The sequence below is a fragment of the Bacillus rossius genome, chromosome 1 (genome assembly GCF_032445375.1).
Source record: "Bacillus rossius redtenbacheri isolate Brsri chromosome 1, Brsri_v3, whole genome shotgun sequence".
Lineage (NCBI taxonomy): Eukaryota > Metazoa > Arthropoda > Insecta > Phasmatodea > Bacillidae > Bacillus > Bacillus rossius.
This window is the reverse complement of record NC_086330.1, coordinates 169,537,583-169,557,794: the sequence shown is the minus strand read 5'-3', so window position 1 is coordinate 169,557,794 and position 20,212 is coordinate 169,537,583.

Genomic DNA, 20,212 nt, shown 5'->3' with positions numbered 1-20,212 from the left:
CTTTTAATTAAATGAAGACTGTTTAGTATTGAAATACTGTTAGTTTGAAAACATGAAAGATCAAGATAAGTATAATTATTATATGGATTGATTTAGGTTGTACCCATGGTTTTTTATGTTTATTCGTAATAAACTTAGACCTTATTAAATTATTGAAACATTTGTAGTTCAGATTTTGAAACCACAAACTGTGAAATACGTGGTAGTCAATTTAAGCATTACAGCGTGTTTTTTTTTTTTTTTTTTTTTTTTTTCGTCGAGCAGGACGAAACTTTTGTGCTGCAAGACTTATGCGTCACCGATTACGGAAAATAAAGACTATCTCCAGGCGAAAATTCATATGAACAGTCACCAAGTGTAACTTCTGTTATCTTGCATTTCAAACCAACGGCACGAGTCGTCTGCTGGGATTCGTGGCGTCTGAGAAGAGCATCAGCAGTAAGTTTGCAGAGTTCTTCGGAAGGACACGAGAGATGAACACAGCGCTATTAGTAAAATACTACATCTGAGTCAGGAAGTATGTTGAGTAACTAGTAGGACGTTACTATAGAGTATATATTGAAATCAGTTTGGTTTTGTAAATCAGATACATGTTAGTTATTAAGAGTGAGTTTTATGTACTAGGGGTCATTGTATCTCAAATGTATGTGTTTTCCGCTTCCTATACTTGCAGTAGATGGCGAACTTCAATTTAACTTATCCTTTTACTTCTTTCACATAGGATACTATTTATATTAATTTTTTAAACGTTTACTTTTTTTCAGATGTCCTAATGTAAATAAGAGTCTCATTTAAATTTTACTCTCTGAGCTGAAATAATTATGGATTTTCTTGAAAGAATTTTTTTAAAATTGAAAGTTGCCTATGTAAAATGTAACAATTCTCTTGAGAATTATTTTATTATTATTACTATCATTTACCAGTCTGACGGCAACTTGATTTGGGATAAAATGAACGCAAATTCTGTTACTGTTTGGATTTATATTTGTGTCGATTTTGCAATTGATGTTTGTGCATGAACTCTTTCAAAGGTCAGTTTTTTTTACATTCCGAGAAAAAGTATAACTTTTTGACTTGAACAAATAATAACTGATAGTCCTTGTAATTTATTTAGTAATTAGTTGTATTAAAATCAAGTAATTTAAATTCAGTATTGAAGTGTATACCCTCAGGTGATTACTACTAAGCCATAAAATGTGACATTCTTTTCAAGATAACTGAATTTTCGCTGAGTACTTCTGACTGTTGATACAGTCGTAGGTATAACAGTTCTTTAAAGAATATAGTTGTTTTCTTGATTACAATATTTACTTGAAATCGACAGGTAAATTTTATTACAGACTCTGTATGAAATTTGAGTAAAGTTTAGATACAAGCAATCGTTCCACTGACTATAATCTTCATATAGGTATATAGTTAGATTTTCTTTAACAAATAATATAATATTTGACAAGTATGGTCAGTAAGATTGGAAAACATGAAACAAATGTTCTGACTCGTCGAAAGGTTTAAGAAATAAAAATAAATTGTTAAAATCTATTAAATTTATATATCAAGGCAATTTTACTAACAGATCCGACAGAGTTCAGGTCAGTATTGCTATAAAATCCTATTACTTGGACTTATAAACCTGTAATACTCGATAGTATAATAATTTCAAGTGACTGTTTTATAGTATTTAGTCAGATATAACCACATATATTTAGTGTCAAAACGTGGGTTAAAGTTTAAATTATATGTACGTGGAAGTAAGTTTTAAATCTCGAAACAAGTGATATAAGTACAAAATCGCAGTGGTGTCACTATATTTTGTGATACAGCATAGTCCAACGATTTTTAAAGATGGCATACCTTGAGAGGCTGCTGATATAGACCATCTAATAACTCACGTAATTTTGTATCACAGGCCAACCACGACACAAATATTGAAATTATTTACGTGGAAACACAATACGTCGTTTGCACATTAAACTATGTGCCACAATAAATTTCCCACTGTGATTCGGGGCAGGTTAAACCCCGCCTGACACAGGTGACGCTTAATCTTTCCGGACCTGGACCCGATCTCTCCCCAGCACTCCAGTTCTCTCAGTGCAACGGTGCCGGACGCTCTAAAGATTCAAACAATAAAACTGTTAAAAAATTTGAACGCCACATAGGCTAGGCTGCAGTCAATCACATCATGCCAAATGGAAATGTTGTTGGAGCTATAAACGGTCCGCAAATATATAACACGATCTTACTTTATCAAAATAAACGTCTACAGATTCTTAAAATAATAAACAAATAATGTCAGAAACAAAATATATCTCTGCAGGGACGTTATTAACAGTAAACCAAAAAAAATACTGTTTCCCAACGGTTTTTAGCAGCGGTAAATCTTAAAAAAGAGCCCGTGTAACTCAGTACACGTGATAGAAGAGAAACTTTTTTGTCAATTCAAACCTCGACTGGTAAGTATACCGTAAAGATAGAAAGAGAGTGACAGAGAAAGAAGACAATTGTCTAAATATACATGAATGAACAAAATCATTACTCACTTCAAAATAACTGCTAAGGATATCAATAGTTATTGATCAATCAATATTTATTAATTAACAATAAATATCACTTATTGTTTAAATACTCACACGTTAAAAAAACTGAGAGTGTTACTGTTTCTTTAAACAATTTTCTGAACAAATATCTGAACGAAATATGAACTTCATTACAGGTAGCGCTATCTATTCGGAAAATGCAGGGACTGTGTCAACAGCGCTCTCTACGCTGCTGGTTGAACAAGGAGGAATGCAAGCGCCCTGGTAGCAAATATAACATTAAAGTCACTCACATCTGACTGTACAGTATAACTAGGTATATCTATTTTCTGAAAAAAGCACATGCGCTCACTACATGTTTTATTATTTTGTTTATCCACCTCTTTCTGTTATAATTTTTTTGGTTGGGGAACGATTTATCGCACACAGAGGAGAACGAAAAAGATCCCAGCAATATAAAGCACAAAGCTCTCTTTATATATATTGTAGAAGAGATATTAATACTCAAATAAAATAATTTATTTACGTAAAGATCTATAAAATTAAATGAAAGAATTAAAAACCAAGAAACACCTGTGAATTTGTAAGTTTTATTTTAATGTAGTTGATTATAAATATAATATCTTTTAAGATTCACATATTTGAAAAATAAAATATTTTTTTGATCTTCGCAAAGAACTGTTTAACAGGATAACCATTCTTGTATCTTGTGCAACGTGATATTCACTTTCAATGTCCATTGCATTTACTACTTAATAAGCGATATACACGCCATACAGAGATTTATCCGATTTCATTGAAGATAGTGCGTGAATTGGATTGCGAGAGCGTGTGGCAGGCAGCGGCGTTGCCCAGCATCGGAACTATCTGGCCAATATGGAAACGACAAGACTAACGACCACACACTAACATAACGTATCATTATATTGTAACGTATCATAGAACATCAGTGGTTTATCTTCTAATTGAAACTTGAACTATATGGTCATGAGGTAGCGCATATGCGACTTAAATCACATTATGTGGGCATGGCGTAACTACAGAATATTAAAAAACAATTATGAGAATTGCAAGTATTTTATTATACTTCTGAGCAAACTGTAGGGTAGTATTTATTCTGGAACTCGTAAATAATATTATGACTGCTATGTTCGTTCTACGGTTATTTGCTAGCTCGTTTATGGTCCATAGACGTGTTCGACATGCACAGCCAATTAATTTATAATGGCCATAAGAGGCAGTAGTAATGGCTAGAATTAAATTAATAAGTTTAAATTATGTCCTGTAAAATCACTTAAGGCAACAATTTCATCGTAGCAGGCTGAGATGAGGTCATAGCTAGTTGCTTCACCAGTTCACTCTTGATTTGATCTGTCTCACTGGATACACAAATAAAATTAGCGGCGAATTACGAGTTTAAAGTGAAAAAAAATTCAAAGACATGATTTTGAACACCATACGTTCATAAACAAGGGCGTATTCAGATCTAAACGGAATTCAACCACTTTCATCGGAGAGGAGGGTCCATGATTTTATACCAAAACAAACAATATTTTGTAAGATCATATGGTGCCTAACATTAGCATGTGCCTGTTGCCTAACCTAATAATATTAGAAATCCAAAATTTATATTTATTACGTTTTATCACAGATAACATGGTGTCTTTCTTTTGTATTTTGCTTATTCATTATTATTCATACAGAAAATATTCTACTTTTTAATATAATATTTTTGGGTATTGAAAATAGAGTATTTTGAACAAATTATATTTTTACGGCATTCACTTATTACATTGGTAAATAGACTATGTGTAACCTGGAATGCCACATGACGATAAAAGGTTAACTGCGGAATTTGTACAAAACGTCAACGTCAATGAAGCTAGTTCACTAAGGTTTCTGTAATTAAAAAATGCGGGGTCATCAAAATTTTCTCAAATTCATGTTGTTGTACACAATGTACAAGTGTCACAATGGTGAAAAAAAAAAAAAAAAAAAAAAAAGAAAGAACGGAAAGTTGGTCAAAAAGGAGCATTCTGAATCCCAATGCTTCGCAATAAAATAATGAGAATATTCCAGCCGTTTCGTGCACAAATTTGAGGCAGTGACGTCAGAGAAGCAAACAGAATATAAGGGCGAGCAGTTCGTGATCGTTATCAGTGCTAATCAGAAGCATGATGAGAGGACGAGCTACGAATCTTGCGGTACGCAATCAAATGATACAACAGCACCAAAATAATATTCGCAGCGCCAAATGGGCCCGAACATTCCACTTGACACAATCCACGGTGTATAGTATTATAAAACGTTTCACTACAACTGGAAATAGCTGTCCGGGAATGGCTCCCAGTTGGAAGCGAACGTCGGCAGATCGGGAAAGACGCCTATTTCGTCGACATATTCGCAACAATAGGCACTTGGCAGTCACAGAGCTAGTCACATGGACAATACATAGTTTTGGATAGACTATTTCCGAAGAATATACGCGTCGATATATCAAAAGGCGTGGCTACGCAATCTACAAAGCTAGACGTAAGACATTTCTCACTTCATCGAAAAAACGTGGGCGTGTTTCGTGGACCAGCTCTCGCATCAGCTGGACTCCATCTTAGTGGAAAAATGTTCTGTGGACAGATGAATCCATTTTTCATATTTCACATGGAAATATTGGTCGAAAGGTTAGCAGGAAGACGGCTGAAGCAAACGATCCATACTGTTACAAGCGCGTGGTTCTTAAACCAAGTTCTGTGGTGGTATTGGGTTTCATGGCAGCGAATGGGTTTGGCAATTTGCATTTTTGTGCGGGTGAGACAAAGACCTCAGATTATATATGGGTTATTGACGTGAATCTACGCCCTTCAGTGCAACGATCGTTTGGCATTAAACGATATATTTTCCAACAAGATAACGCAAGGCTACATACAGCGAAGTTAACACAAACAAGGCTACATAGGAAACGTGACCAGTAGCAAGTCCGGATCTATCTTCTATTGAGAATATTAAAAAAAAACTACAGGATTATCTGCGGCAGGAATGGGGACAAACACATTCAGCGTTTAGTGCCGTCCATGCCTAAACGTCTCACTGCGGTTATCTGCCGTAATGGTGACGTCACCTCTTGGTAATCGAACGGAACAAACATTTTTAGACTTCCGTTGTGCAAGGGAATACACTTGCATTGGTTATCATAACTATCTGTTTTGCTGAAAAGTAACACAGATGATGTTGCAGTGTTGTATTCAACATATCAAATGTTAATAATTAGTTTTCTTTTTATTTACGTTTCGTTGTGTTTCTCAATTCCCTCATTCCATACTATTTATTAAGTGAATTAACTTTATTGACTTTAACGTTGTATTTAGATTCGCGCTTGTCAAAAACACCTCGATAGCTGGAATAGTTAAGTGCTAAATTGTAAAGTGTTCGGTGGACAAGCAGTGAATTGTTACAAAATCCAGACTGAGTGGTAACTGTGAAATATTTCTCTGTTTATTCCACTTCTGGTTCTCGTCGGCAGCGAGGTAATTAGGCACGAGGACACAAAACAAAAAAATAAAGATAACTATGGAAATAGGAAAAACGCCAATGGCCTTTAGCAAGGTGCCAGCCGAAAAGTTGACTTGAACGGTTTTCAAATGGCCGGCACGGGACTCACACAGTTCGTCGTGAATGGGGTCCAGCGTTTTACCACTGCGTCAGTTCGGTCGGTTTGGTCGCGTGTGGGAGCTGCCTGGGGCGAATCAGGGTCAACTTTATGCAGAAGTCAGAAGAGTGATCACCGGGCAGGCGTCGGTTGCATGGAGCGAGTTTACCAGCAAACTCGCTTGGGAAGCCACTTGTAGATAATTTAATACGCAAATTCACCGCTCGCTTACATTCAGTGAGTGAATTTCAAGACTAATCTTATTCAATAGCTACTGGATTACCATTCCTGTTTTTACATTGGGCTCAGAAGACTAAATAAACAGTTAATATGCGATATTATTAAAAAAATTAAAGGAATCGTTTAAGCCAAATTATTTTTTCCCCTCTAAAATTATGAAAACAAGCAAATGGATAGAAAGCAACATGACTTACGAATAAAATTATAACTGCATGGTAAACTTCTTGTAAGCGAGTAAATCAGATTCACTCGGTATGAGTTAAGGACACTCGCTGAGCAACTAACACTACGTTTAAACGTGCACGAGATTATTCGCCGATGAGTAGCTAGTGAATTAGTTCAATATTATCAAGGCTTTAGGTGGACGAATTTCCGAAACAGAATAACGAACTTTGCAATGTTTATGAGGGTTGGATATTAAGATACGTTCATCGTATCTCGTACTTGTTTGCGAAGTATCAGAAATGCGTGAGCACATGTGCGTTATCGAAAAGTACCTCCTCGTCACTCGTGGGTGGTGATGTGGCTACAGTTTATACACATGAGCGGGATATTCACATGAATGTCTAGCTAGAACACTGTTCATGGTCTACTATAATATTGTGTAACTGAAAAAACATATTTAAGCACGTTCTAAAATAATCGATACATAATATATTTTCTAAATGATTTTAATTGCAAATGTCTAAGCAGTAAGAATGAAGATGTACAAAACTGAAATACATTTTTGGTTTAACATTTATTGTAAGTGTTTTTTCCGCATTAAATATTTTTAATATATTTTTGTCTGACATTTAACATTATGATAACTACAAGACAACCGATTCGTTTTACAGTATCGTGCGTTATAAACGTTGACGGGTCATTGTCGCATGGCGGCGTAAAGACATAAATAAGGATAAATTTTTATAAGTGCGTACTTTTTTGTGTCTTTCTTATAATTTTATAATTATAGTATTTCTTACTTTGAACAAAACCTGCATTTCACTTTGCGTTGTACAAAACTGCATCGTCTGCGTAAATTGCATTTCATGTGAATGAAACCGCACTGTCATTTGTGGAAAATATTAGGCGCAAAATACTAGGCCGCAGCACACGGCCGTCGCGCAAGGTGTGAATAGCAGGCGGCGCGTGACGTAGGCGCAGCATTAATTCCCAAAGGTATATCGATACTGCAAAGTGCGTTACACTTGCACTGTGGTCAATAAAGGCCAGTACGTCTCAAACATACAACCACGCACAGCTGTTGTGTTTGGTCCCCCCCCCCCCCTCCTCAATGATCTTTGGATTATTTAAAGTTTCAATAACTTTGGGGCATGGTATGTATGTTTTTTCTAAATATACCTATAGTCTCCTAGGATAAAGTAATGAACGTTAGATTAGATGCAGAACATCATGGGCGTAAAAAAAAAATACGCAGTCATTTTACTAGATTTTAACACAGACGATGTGCAAAATTTCTTGCTAAGTCAGGATTGTTGACTAGTTATTTAATTTTTTTTAATTATATAAATAATTAAATCTAACTTGGCTTAAGAAAATATTTTTTTAGTTCTAGATCAATATTTTATTAGTTTCAATTAATTTGATTTGTATATTTTAACTACATTATATTGATAAATTAATTTTTTAGGAATTTTTTAAACATTACATATATATAATTATATGTATGTGTACATATGTGTGTATAAAATAGTTATGTTTTATAAGATTTATGTTTTCGAACATATATCAAAAAACAGCTTCTCAATGCAAACCAGTTAGTTGACTTTATTTATAAATGCATTTATCGTGACAACTACTATCCAAAAACACTGTATCCAGCCAGCACTTTTTAAAATCAACTCACAATAAAGAGTCTAAAACATGCAGCCAAAGAACTACATTCGATGCAGTACATACGTAATTAAGTTGAGCTCTGTATCCGTTCTAACCCCCTTTTCTCGTATTTCCAGCGGGACAAAAAAAAGTGCAGATATTTCTTTCTTGTGGAAGGCAGCCATCGTGGAGAGCGTGGTCGTTGGCTCAGACCACGGCGGCCGACATTGATTGCCCCTCGTGAGGTTGTTTGATGGAGGGGGTTTGTTGGGGTGGGGGGAAAAGAAGGGGAAGGGTAAAGGGGGAAAAAAGGGAAGAGGGCAGACTTTTCTGGCGCCTTTGTGCTTCTCCCACGTCGACGTCTGTTCCTCGCAGACGAGTTGATCCACCACGTTGGTGGGAGGGTTGGGGGTGGGAGGATGCGCGAAGGCAGGGAGAGTGAGTCTAGAAATCCTTCCTCCCCCCTCCCTCAAAGGAAGAAGTGGACGAGGCGATGGCCAGTGAAATGGGGGAGTGGTGGCGGGATAAAAGGGGGTTGGAGTTGATTGCCGATGTGATGAAACTCATAGCTCCGTGAAGCTGATAGATGAGTTGTACAGATGACACTAGCAAGGACTCATTTTATCGTATTCAAGGTCACGGTCACGATTCTGAAGGACTGCGTTGTTTGCAGACGCAGCGCTCAAAGCGATGTTTCAATATTTGAATATTTTGGAAACATTACCGCAATGTAGTCTTAAAAAAATTATATAAATCCATGATAGGTGAAATTTTGAAATTTTTCTTTTCAATTATTTCATTAGGCTTAATTTTTTCGAGAAAAAACATTTCAAACATACGTTTTGAAATTTACAGTGAGGAAACATCTTGGGAAACCTTTATACATAGTTTTTATACCTTTAAAACACCTACTATCTCTACTATAAGCTAATTACATAAAAATCTGACAATAGTTATATGCTATATATTTTATTAAAAACTGAACATTTTATCTTGTTAGTTGATAATACTAGACAATAAATTAATATATAATTTCTGGCATGCAATTACTATTATTTATTAATGTTTAAATCATAGTCTCTTATTGCATTAAAATTTGTGACTTTTCGGAATGATAAGTATTTATTTTGGCTGAAGAGAAATTTTATCATTAAAAATTTGGATTAATTAACCAGATAAAGAATATAATTACTTTTTTAGTAATTTTTGCTATGTTACACGAACTACTCCGTGCTACGTTAGATTGCAAAATGTTAAAGCAACAAAATTGAGCTTTCTTCTTTCTATTGGTTTTGTTTTGTACGAGAAGTCTTTGCATTATTGACCAAAGTCAGCTTTGTCTCAGAAAATTTTGACACTAGAAAGAAGCGATGTTTGAATGCTGCTTTAGTGGTTCAAGTCTGTTGTAAAATAATATTTTATATATTATGCAGTGGTTTTATTGAAGAAAACTACAAATTTAAATGATTTTTTTTGTTCGTCCAGTATTGGTGTCTGACAGCTACTAACACAATTACGCACAATCCCAAACATTCTCGCTCACGTCCAGTCTCGGAGGGCCTTTTGCACCAGTCCTCACGGCGGCTCTTTGAGACTGCTCCTCCCGCCGAGAGCAGATAATTGCTCCAGCGCAAACAGCCTTCATCACACAAGTCGCAGCAAAGTCAACGGAATTGAGAGTTAAGACTCCGAAGGGAGGCGAGGGTTTTATCCTTCAACTCACACAAAGTCAATAACACGGAGAGATAAGGCCAGGGCTTGTTTCGACTTTCCGTCCGATTGTTTCACCCTCATTGCCCCCACTCCCCCCATCACCTCTCCCGAGCCGACCGACCCGAGTCGAACGACAAAGGTGGCGCAAACGATCCGTGATATTAACTCTCATTCTTCACTGTTCGCTCGCACTTTCTTTCTAATTGCATTGCAATTAACAAGTGCTTTGTTACGAGAGATCCAATAGCTGAGATTTCGTTTAAGAACAACAGTTCACTGTAAACCGCGATAGTAACATCCTGAACGAGGTAAAGGCATTCGTCTGGAATTTACTCAAATACAAACTTTTGAGTTTATGATGCAGACTAACTATATGATTATATATTACTGGGTCACTTAATTGAAACTTTTAGCTTAGTAAGCTTGAAGTGTTTTAAATAAAGCTAAATCATACAAAAATTAAATCACTGCAAAGTGAATTAAACTTTCTAAGCACGATGTAGAGTTAGGTGTTTTGTAGTCCACGTGGTGACGCTACAGTAAAACGTAGTCCACGTGGTGACGCTACGGTTAAACGTGGTCCGCGTGGTAACGCTATGGTAAAACTAAGTCCGCGTGGTGATGCTATGGTAAAACGTCGGACTTTTGAGAGGAGCGGGATTATTCCCGGTCAATGCAATGTTAATTCGGGTTTTCGATGGCTTCCGAAAATCTCTCTAAGCAAATTATGAGATGTTTTCTTGCAACAGTCCAATGTCAATAACTTTTCTCATTTTCCCTAGCTTCCCTGCCTTCCCCACACTTACCTTAAGTCTGTCTCTTACAACCTCGCTGTCTACGAGAAGTGTATCCCAACATGTGCAAATGGTGAAAACATAATTCCATCGACAAATCTATTTTGTAATAAAAAACTAACTTATTTCGTAAAACTGACTCTACAGTAAATATTATCCTAGTTTTTTAGTTTTTTTCTGGAGACGTCTTTAATTAATACTTTTAATATTGCATGCTGATATTTAACGGTAAGTAATGAATCACTCAAATCCGACTGAATCATTATTTAATAGTAATACAATTTAAATTTAATTGCCACTAAGGAACAACAAAGCTATTGTTTTAAAATTGATAATCATGCACATACATAATAATTATTTTTTCTTCCACACAGAACTTGGTTATACATTTCTAAATATGTAGAGTTATGAAAAGTAAACAATCAAATTACCCTTTTTGTTACAGGGGTTATTTAATAGTTTATGAGTTTATGAGACAACTTTAAATTTCAAATAAAAGTCTTACGAAATTGGAAACTTCAAAAGAAAAATATTAAATGAGTGATTACATATATCAATGCATCACTTATATATATATATATATATATATATATATACGGTTTTCGTTTTTATCGTAGTTACATTTAACAAAAGTAAGAATATCCCTTCATTACATGCAACTGAGGCCCATAGTATATTTATATTCACATAAAGGACCTGAGAGATTAATGCCAGAGAAAAAAGATAATTTCAAGTTTGAGCCTAATCATGTTTAATTGTATTCAAGCAAGGCTAAAAACAAATTTCATAATAAAACTGGTTGATAATCCGCGGCTTCGCTCGCGCAAATGATAGGTATTCCTTATGTTGTACCATTGCAAGAAAAGTGTGTGATTAATTTCAATGGCTTTTACTCAAGAAATACACACAATAAAATGTCACGGTGTATAAAATCATTTTAAAGTATATTATGTAGGTTATTCTTCCTCAGTTTATTACCCCAGCTTAATTTTCTTGGAGATATGATCATTTTTACTATAAAAACTCACTTTCCTCCGTTTCATTATCTTTGAGTAAAATTTAAAAAAATGTTTTTAGCATCTTACGGAAATATTACTTAGGATCAATTTCCTACTTCTCACATGATTTCGTACCTTTAGATATAATAGATTTTGAAGTAATAATTAATTCTTAAGACATAACTTATCTCTTTTATATTTCATTTGGTTGTAATCTCACACACTGGTAAAAGTAACTATTATTTTTACCATTGTGTGAGATTATAACCAAAAATTATGTGTTGTTATTATTTTTATTACCCAAACAATAATTTAACGTCTTATTTTATTGGTTTCGGAGTTACGATTTGTTTAAATAAATCAAAAATTAGCTTTACTCAACTTATAAAACGAAATTTCGATAAGTGTGAAAAAAACAATACGCAACTATACATGATTAATGTTCAAACTTAGTTACTAACCTCTAGTTTTAATATATTTGGAAGCATGCATTTATCCTTTTAAAACCATACATTCCCATTTTGCACCCAATTAAGTGTTGAATTTAGCAAAAATTTTAGAGTTATTGTTTATTACGATTAAGTGATTATGAAGAACAATGTATTGTTGTATTCTTTATTAGCTTCAAATATAAAATTAATTATTTTCAAACCATATTTAACCATTTTAAACTCTCTTAGGGCTCGAATTATTAGTTAGATAAATCCTAGTGATGAATTTAGCCAAAGAAAATACTACTAAAACGGTTTCATCAAAATCTGTCAAAAAAATTTGATTGATGCCGGAACCAACATACAAATACATACACAAAAATTTTTAAATCAATATTTTTGATTTCAAACTAATTATAATAATTTTTCCTCAATTTAATCAAAGTAGCTGGATGACCGAGCTTTGCTCGGTATTTTTTTTGTTGTAAATTGTTGTTTTTTAGAAATTATATTTAAATACGAATTGCATATTAACGAAATGATTAAATATGAATGATATTTTTTGATCTTATCGACATAATAAAAAATTATGAACTGGTTATTTAAATAAAAAAATCACGAGTACAATTAGTTTAATATTTTATTAGAAACACATACTTAATTTTTTACAGTTTATCAATCAACTCCGTAAGTATATATATATATATATATATATATATATATATATATATATATGTATATATATTTGTCATCACAGTTTTGATTTTGAAAATGCGTCACAACGTGTGGCCGCTGAAAATGACGAACAACGAGAGCAACGTCTGCATACTTAATTTCATGAAAATTGTTGGAGCCGTTTCCGAGATTCAGATTATATATATATATATATATATACAAGAATTACTCGTTTAAAGATATAAGATATACAAACTTTTTTTTTACTCGAACAGTTTTATTATTACACTGGATTTTTTTAACAGAAAAACACGGATTAAATTTTAAAAAAAAATATTTTAAAAATATGCTAAGAGATTTTATGACATTAATTTTGAGAAACATTTTTTCACTGTAATAAACTATTTCATTTCAAACTGTTTGTGGAAACATGCATTCATCACTCTACATATAATGACATTGAAGCGGGCGCTTAGCCCTGACTTTCGCGCATGCGTCGGATCGGCAACCTTCCCCTCTTCCCCACTCCTTTCCACTCCTCCTTCCCCTCTAGCGCCTTAGTGACCCGAGCGCCACCTGCGAGGTCTTAAAAGCGGCTGCGCGCGCTGGGTCTCGTTCATTATTTTAGTTGCTCTTAGACAAGTTAGTATCAGTAGGATGCGGGGTGCGGAGCTCGGCAGTATCTGGCCTGAGGGGTAATTCTTTGGTATATTCTCAGGATTGTCGTCGCACGAGGTGGCCGTGCCATTAGCAATGCCTTAAGGTGACGTATCGTTGTGTGCCTACTCTTCTAAATTCCGTTTCGGCCGCCACCTGTAGAAATTCACTTTGGAAAAGTCACGTTTCGTTTTCGTAAGGCAGTAATTTTGCCGTATCTTTTGGTTATAGTGGGATGCTCTTGATTTGCCCTTTTGATTGCTTGCTGTTTTGCCGGTTGCTACCAAGAGCAGTTGTTAGTTGCGCAATTTTTCCGTAATTATGCGTAGTTATGTCTGCCTTATATAGTATCCTATTTGCGTCTTGTTCTGGTTTCCGGGAATTTGAACGTTCTTTGATTTCGGGCTTGTTTCGTAGGGTCGTGTGATCTTGATCCGCACGCCTCATGCCTATTTTACTATTCCACGTTTATATTTATTGTACTTAATGTCTTATGAGCCTTTTGAGATTCTATGTATGATTATTTATTGTCGTGGCCGCGACGTCTAAACGTAATTCCTTACTGTGATATATATATATATATATGTATTGTAATAAGATTGTATACGCATGTAACTAGCGTATTTGTATCCTAGTCATTTAATATCATAGGCCTTCATTAGTCGAGTAAACCATATTGCTCATTCCTTGTGATAACGATGATGATGTTTGCGATGCGACAACATAATATAATCACCTTATGTTAGCCCATCTGAGAGGCCTTGTAGAATGCGTGAGCTTTTGTGTGTTAATTAAAATAAAAAGAGATGTCCCCGAGGGCGAGTGGAGAATTATATGGGTGTTTTGTTTATTGGGTTTCTTTTCCCCTGGCCAACGGTCACTATACTCTGTGGCTCTGATATATGAGCCGTAACCATCTGTTACAAGCGTATCACTGGTTGTAGCGTGCGAGACACGGCTACAACATAGTTTAAAACAATAAGAGACGTTTAATACATACACATCTATACTATAATAAAACAGTAGTTTTTTTCCTGTCTGTCTGTCTGTCTGTTTGAACGCGGTGTTCTACAAAACTACTATACGAATTTTAATGGGGGTTTCAAGATAACTTGAGCGTAGCAGGGAAAGAAATATAAGCTTTATTTCATCAAAATCGGCTCAAGGAAAGAAAAGAAATCTTAATTTTATGACATACAATATAATCATTATAAGAAGCCATTAAGTTTTGCTATTGTAAGGAACTAAGTAGAGAGTAAGAAAAAAATACAATTCCTGACAGTTTGTAGTGTCGTCATATTTGTTTCAATTTTCAACAACCTTTTTGTATATTACAATTTAAATTGCAGAAAAAAAAAAACATGTTTCATAGACACACAAATAGTGAGTGGGTGTTATTTCTCTATGTCCACGAGGTCTCGCCGCGTCAATTTTCTCCTTGGGGCGAACCCATCCGCTTAATTAAATTAAATAAACAGCTTTTATCGTTGAATGATTTATTTCATGAAAATATGCTCTCATAAAGACACTAATGAATCACCAACATAATCGATAACAAGAAATTGTGATATGGCAAAAGTGTTGCAAGATTGCTCTCTAATCGTTTGGGATGAATGCACGATGGCGAATAAAAAAGCAGTTGAAGCTGTGGACAGGACACTACGGGACATTAGGCGCGATGAAAGGCCCATGGGGAATGTCACACTACTCTTTTCTGGAGATTTTCGGCAAACTCTACCAGTTGCAAGTCGAGGGACTAGAGCCGATGAAATCAAAGCTTCACTGAAGAATTCTTACCTCTGGCCTCAAATAAAAAAAAACTGCAACAAACAATTCACATGAGAGCACAGCTGGGTGGTAATTCTCATGCGCAAGAATTTTCCGGTGTTCTATTAAAAGTTGGAGAAGGTGCCCTCCCTGAACAGCACGGTCAGGCGACGCTTCCAGAAATACTTGGCAGAGTCGTATCTTCGGAAGACGAACTCATGCGTTCGGTATTCGGGGATCTGTCAAACATACAACATCAGGAACATACGTGGTTATGTGAACGTGCCATACTCACTCCAAGAAATGACCAAGCTGCTGCAATCAATGAAAAAATTTTAAACGAATTGAATGGGGCTGAAGTGGTTTACACATCGTTTAACAGCGTCCTTAATCAGGACGACGCCACTAATTATCCAGTTGAGTTTTTGAGTTCTCTCACTGCAAGTGGTCTTCCTGTTCACAAAATTGTTCTCAAAGTCGGTGTTCCAATAATGCTTCTGAGGAACCTTACTCCCCCAAAATTGTGCAATGGAACCCGACACTGGATGTGGCTCAGGTGAAACTGTTTTCATATCACGCATACCGATCATCCCGAATAACTTCCCGTTCGGGTTCAAGCGCACACAGTTTCCAATAGCAGTTAGTTTCGCGATGACAATAAATAAGTCTCAGGGTCAGAGCCTTAAGGCAGCTGGTGTCGACTTAAGGTCTGATTGTTTTTCCCACGGCCAGATGTATGTGGCTTGCTCGCGGATTAGTAATGCAGACAATCTTTACATTCTAGCTCAAGACGGGAAAACAGTAAATGTGGTTTACAAAGAAATTTTATGAAGTGTCTTCCCGACATTACATTTGAAAGTAAAAACATATTTACCCAAAATTTAGGTAGTAACATATTTTTATTGCAAAGACTGAAATAGAGGTGAGAAAAATTATCATTCGTGAACATAAGAAAACTACTACAACTGTATCAACTGTTATGTTATAATGTTCAAATTTCTAAATGGTGCAAGATAAAACAAAATTCCATGCGGAAAAGTCGTGGGCAGCAGCTACGTATAGTTATAGGTATAGGGCTATGCATGCTGATTTTCCATATACTGCATGGATGCGAACATGTAAGAATAATCTATCTATCTTACTATAATAAAACAGTAGTTATTTTTCTGTCCGTCTGTCTGTTTATACGCGGTGTTCTACACAACTACTATACGAATTTTAATGGGGTCTTGCGTATAACAGTCATTACTTAATTATTTGCCTTCAATGCAGTTACCTTATTTCACGTCCAGCGAAGCGGGTGGGTTCGGCTAGTTGAAAATAAAGTTATTATCCCCGTAAAAACTTTTATGTTTTACAAATAAATTATTTGGAAGCTAATCACAGAAATACAGTTTTGTGTCATAAATATAGTTGTATTAATTGTATTATACATTAATGTGAAAATTAAATAGCTATATTTTGTTTTAACCAAAAGGCACATTTTATAAGTCCCTCAGAAAAAAAAACTGTTACAAAATGTATTGGAATATTACTTTTAGCATCCCAACAATATATTTTGGCAACGAAAGTTTAGAATTTTTTTTGTAAAACGTTGGCTTAGTTTTACAGGATGTTACGTATTTTAAAGTTAATCCGAAGACAAATCAGCAGTGAGTTACATCGAAAACAGGGTACAATCTCTGTGGTCGACAGCTTAACAAATTTGACCCGTCAGTGATCATGCGTCGCAAAGAGGGAGAATATACATATATAGATAGAGGAAGTGAGAAGAGAAAAGAGGTAGAATGGTAGTGAAAAAAAGTATTTCAAATGAAACGCGCTGTTTGAGAAAAGGTTATCGTAGATTAGAGACCGACGAATAAAAGGGAAGGAAAATGAGAAAACACAAAGATATCGCAGTTCCTGCTGATATGAAGCACGTCAAAATAAGAAAAAAAGAAAACTGGAAACGTGGAAGAGTTAAATCGCAATTCGCTTCCCCCGTCACATGCATTTCGTCCCTGTCTTAGCCTCATTTTCGTCTGATGTTCAAAAGAGCTGCAAAGTAGTTCCAAGAGAACGATAGAGAGCATCCCTGAAGAATGATAAAGACTGGAAATGAAGGTGTTTTTATTTTCGTGACTATAAGAAAGTAAACATACCTGATACCACTATTCGACTAAAACAAATAAAAACTGACACAAAAAATCTACACATAACCATAAAATATCAATGGCCTTAAATGCATAATGATTTTCTCTAAATTCGGGTTTCTTAAGCCCACCGACTTAGTCGTAAAATTTTAATTCATACACAAATGCGTATGATATTTTTAATCATTTTTTTTGAATACACAAGTTGTAAGTTGTGATATTGTTATGAAACAGTGAAACTTCAAATAATAAAGAACTTTCTATGCACATTTTGTAATTAATTTTTTGCGGATATTTAAACTTAACATTAAAAAATGAAAAAAATGTGTGCAATAATATAAGTTAAGCATTGTAAAATTTCAAAATTTTTTAAAGCTAGGTTAAAGTTAAATATATATTTAGGTTATTAAAAATCATTAAATCTTTACAACTTTAGCATTAGTTTTTTAAAAAACGTCTTTTTATATTATGCTTAAAATATATTATACTTCAGGTAGCTCATGCGTATCTTATATGCTAATTTTCATAATTGTACTGATATGTTAATTTAAATTTTATTTAAATGTATTTGGGACAATTTTTTGGTATGTCTAGGCTATTAAATTTATTAGGCTTACTTTGCATGTACCTAGTTAGTAAAGATGTATTTGGTTATGCATAAAACAAGGCGGTACTCCTTAACTTCGCCACTTAAAAGAAGGCAATAAATAAATAATTTTACGAAGGAAATTGACATTATGTCAATAAGTATTATTCATTTTAATTTTAACTTACTCCATTAAATATTCCTCATTTGTATGTCCAAAATGTAATTTTTGCGGCTAATAGTATGAGAGAATGCAATAAATACATTTACAATTTTTTTTAGAGTGATCTCTCTCAAATGTCTGTGTTTAACTATGTGATTAACTGGACTGTGTTTTACGCTAGTATAAATAATATAATGACCTGAAATTTGAAATGGGACTTGCACCTCACCCCCTACCACTAAAAGCCTTTTCACCGAACGCCATTTTTATCGTTAGTGTCGATTCTATGCATAGTTCTAGACGCTGTGACTCGCGACACCTGTTTCAGTTATCCATAGAGAGACTGTCATGCCACACTGTTTTCCCGGAGTTCACGTGTATTTATACGAATTCAGTTCGTTCCCTGGTCGCTGATGTCGAGGCTTCAAGACAACAGTTTTGGGCTTTTAGCGCCAAAATTAGTTTGGAATGTGAACGATGGCTAGAAGCAGGTGTTTTTCGCAAAATAATTTGATCGCTGATTATACTGCAAAAAGGAATACCTGTAATTGGTGACCAATCTGCAAGAGAAACCACTGTTCTATTGGGCCGGGCCATTCAGAGCGTGTTTGTTTCATCACTAGATGGATGTGATTAATGTGTTGTCAGTAGACATGTACCTTAAAGAAATCTGGACAACCACGAATTGCTGACAAGGCTACAAAGTATTAACACACAGCTGGTCTGGAAAGCTTTTCGCGAAAAGTAATGGCCTGGATTATGAGAGAAGCATCGATGGTTAACGCGGATTCATTGTGTAGAAAAATAGACTTGAAGTACCCATGTATCTGCTCCACGTTGACGATTGGACTTCAGTTTGTTACCACAACCCTGGCTCTGGGTTAGCGATAGCAACACCAGCACCCTACGGGAGCGAAGTTAAACAACAGCGGCGCACACATGAGCAACATTTATAAGTGCTGCAGTAATAAAAGCACAAGCTCTCGCGTCTGAACGGGTGCTAGTAAAAAAATACCAAAAAGTAATGAAATTTGATAACATTTAAGCAGAGAAATAGAGTAATAGACGAGTGATAATACGCAGTAGCATAAAAAATACAAAATTATCTTTTAAAGATTTACTATGAAAATAAAAATAAAAAAACTATGAATTATCTATTGCAAGTAAAAGTCTTCATGCACTTGAGTTGTTTTGCAAAACACACTCTATAACAGGACCAAACCCGATAAAAATATATAAAAAGTAACCTACAAAATACCCTAAGATTAAGTAAAAATAAAAATATATAAAATTCATAAATATTACGGCCACCTTTCACAAATATTAAAGCCCGGGTTCAACGTTATTGATTTTCTTATCACAGTTATTTCAATTCTTTGCGAGTGGTTAAATTTTTTTTGCACCAACAAAAATGACGTGAAAGGCCCGGTAAGCAGCGGTAGTGATTTCTTTATAAATCCACTAAAGAGTTATTTCCGGGAGAGTTTAAACAGTCTTACTAACAGCCTCACGAATCCAAGACCAACACCTGTGTTCTGCTCTCAATTGTGTGCTTGAACTCACCAAGGGGCTCGGCGCTGACGAGGCTTCTATCCATAAAAACTTACTGTTTTCCCTGGGGCGTACGTAAATAGGGCGCGTTAACACTTACGTGCAAGTCCGTAGCTCGTTGTGGGTTTCTTCTTAACCCATTAAAGCTCAGTGGCAACTTTATTTGCCATACCAATATCAGCTGTGTGCTTTGCTAACTATGGATTAGACTTTATTTCTCCTTGGCTTAGCTACGCATTGAAACTTCTGCCTGAAGAATATCTCTTTGGTGGAGCTCAGTTCTTCACAGTCTGTGGTGCAGTGAGGTTCTTGTGAGAGCCTGCGCATGCTTGGATATCATCATCATGGCATGGTCACCTTCAAAGTAAGTTTGTTTTTTTATTTTGTTTATAATTTTACTTTACATATTACTCAAATAAACAGAAAAGTATAAATTTTTGTTAGGTGCGCTTAAACTGGCAGTTTTTATATATTCATTCACTGTTGCAGCTTCTCAAATATTTG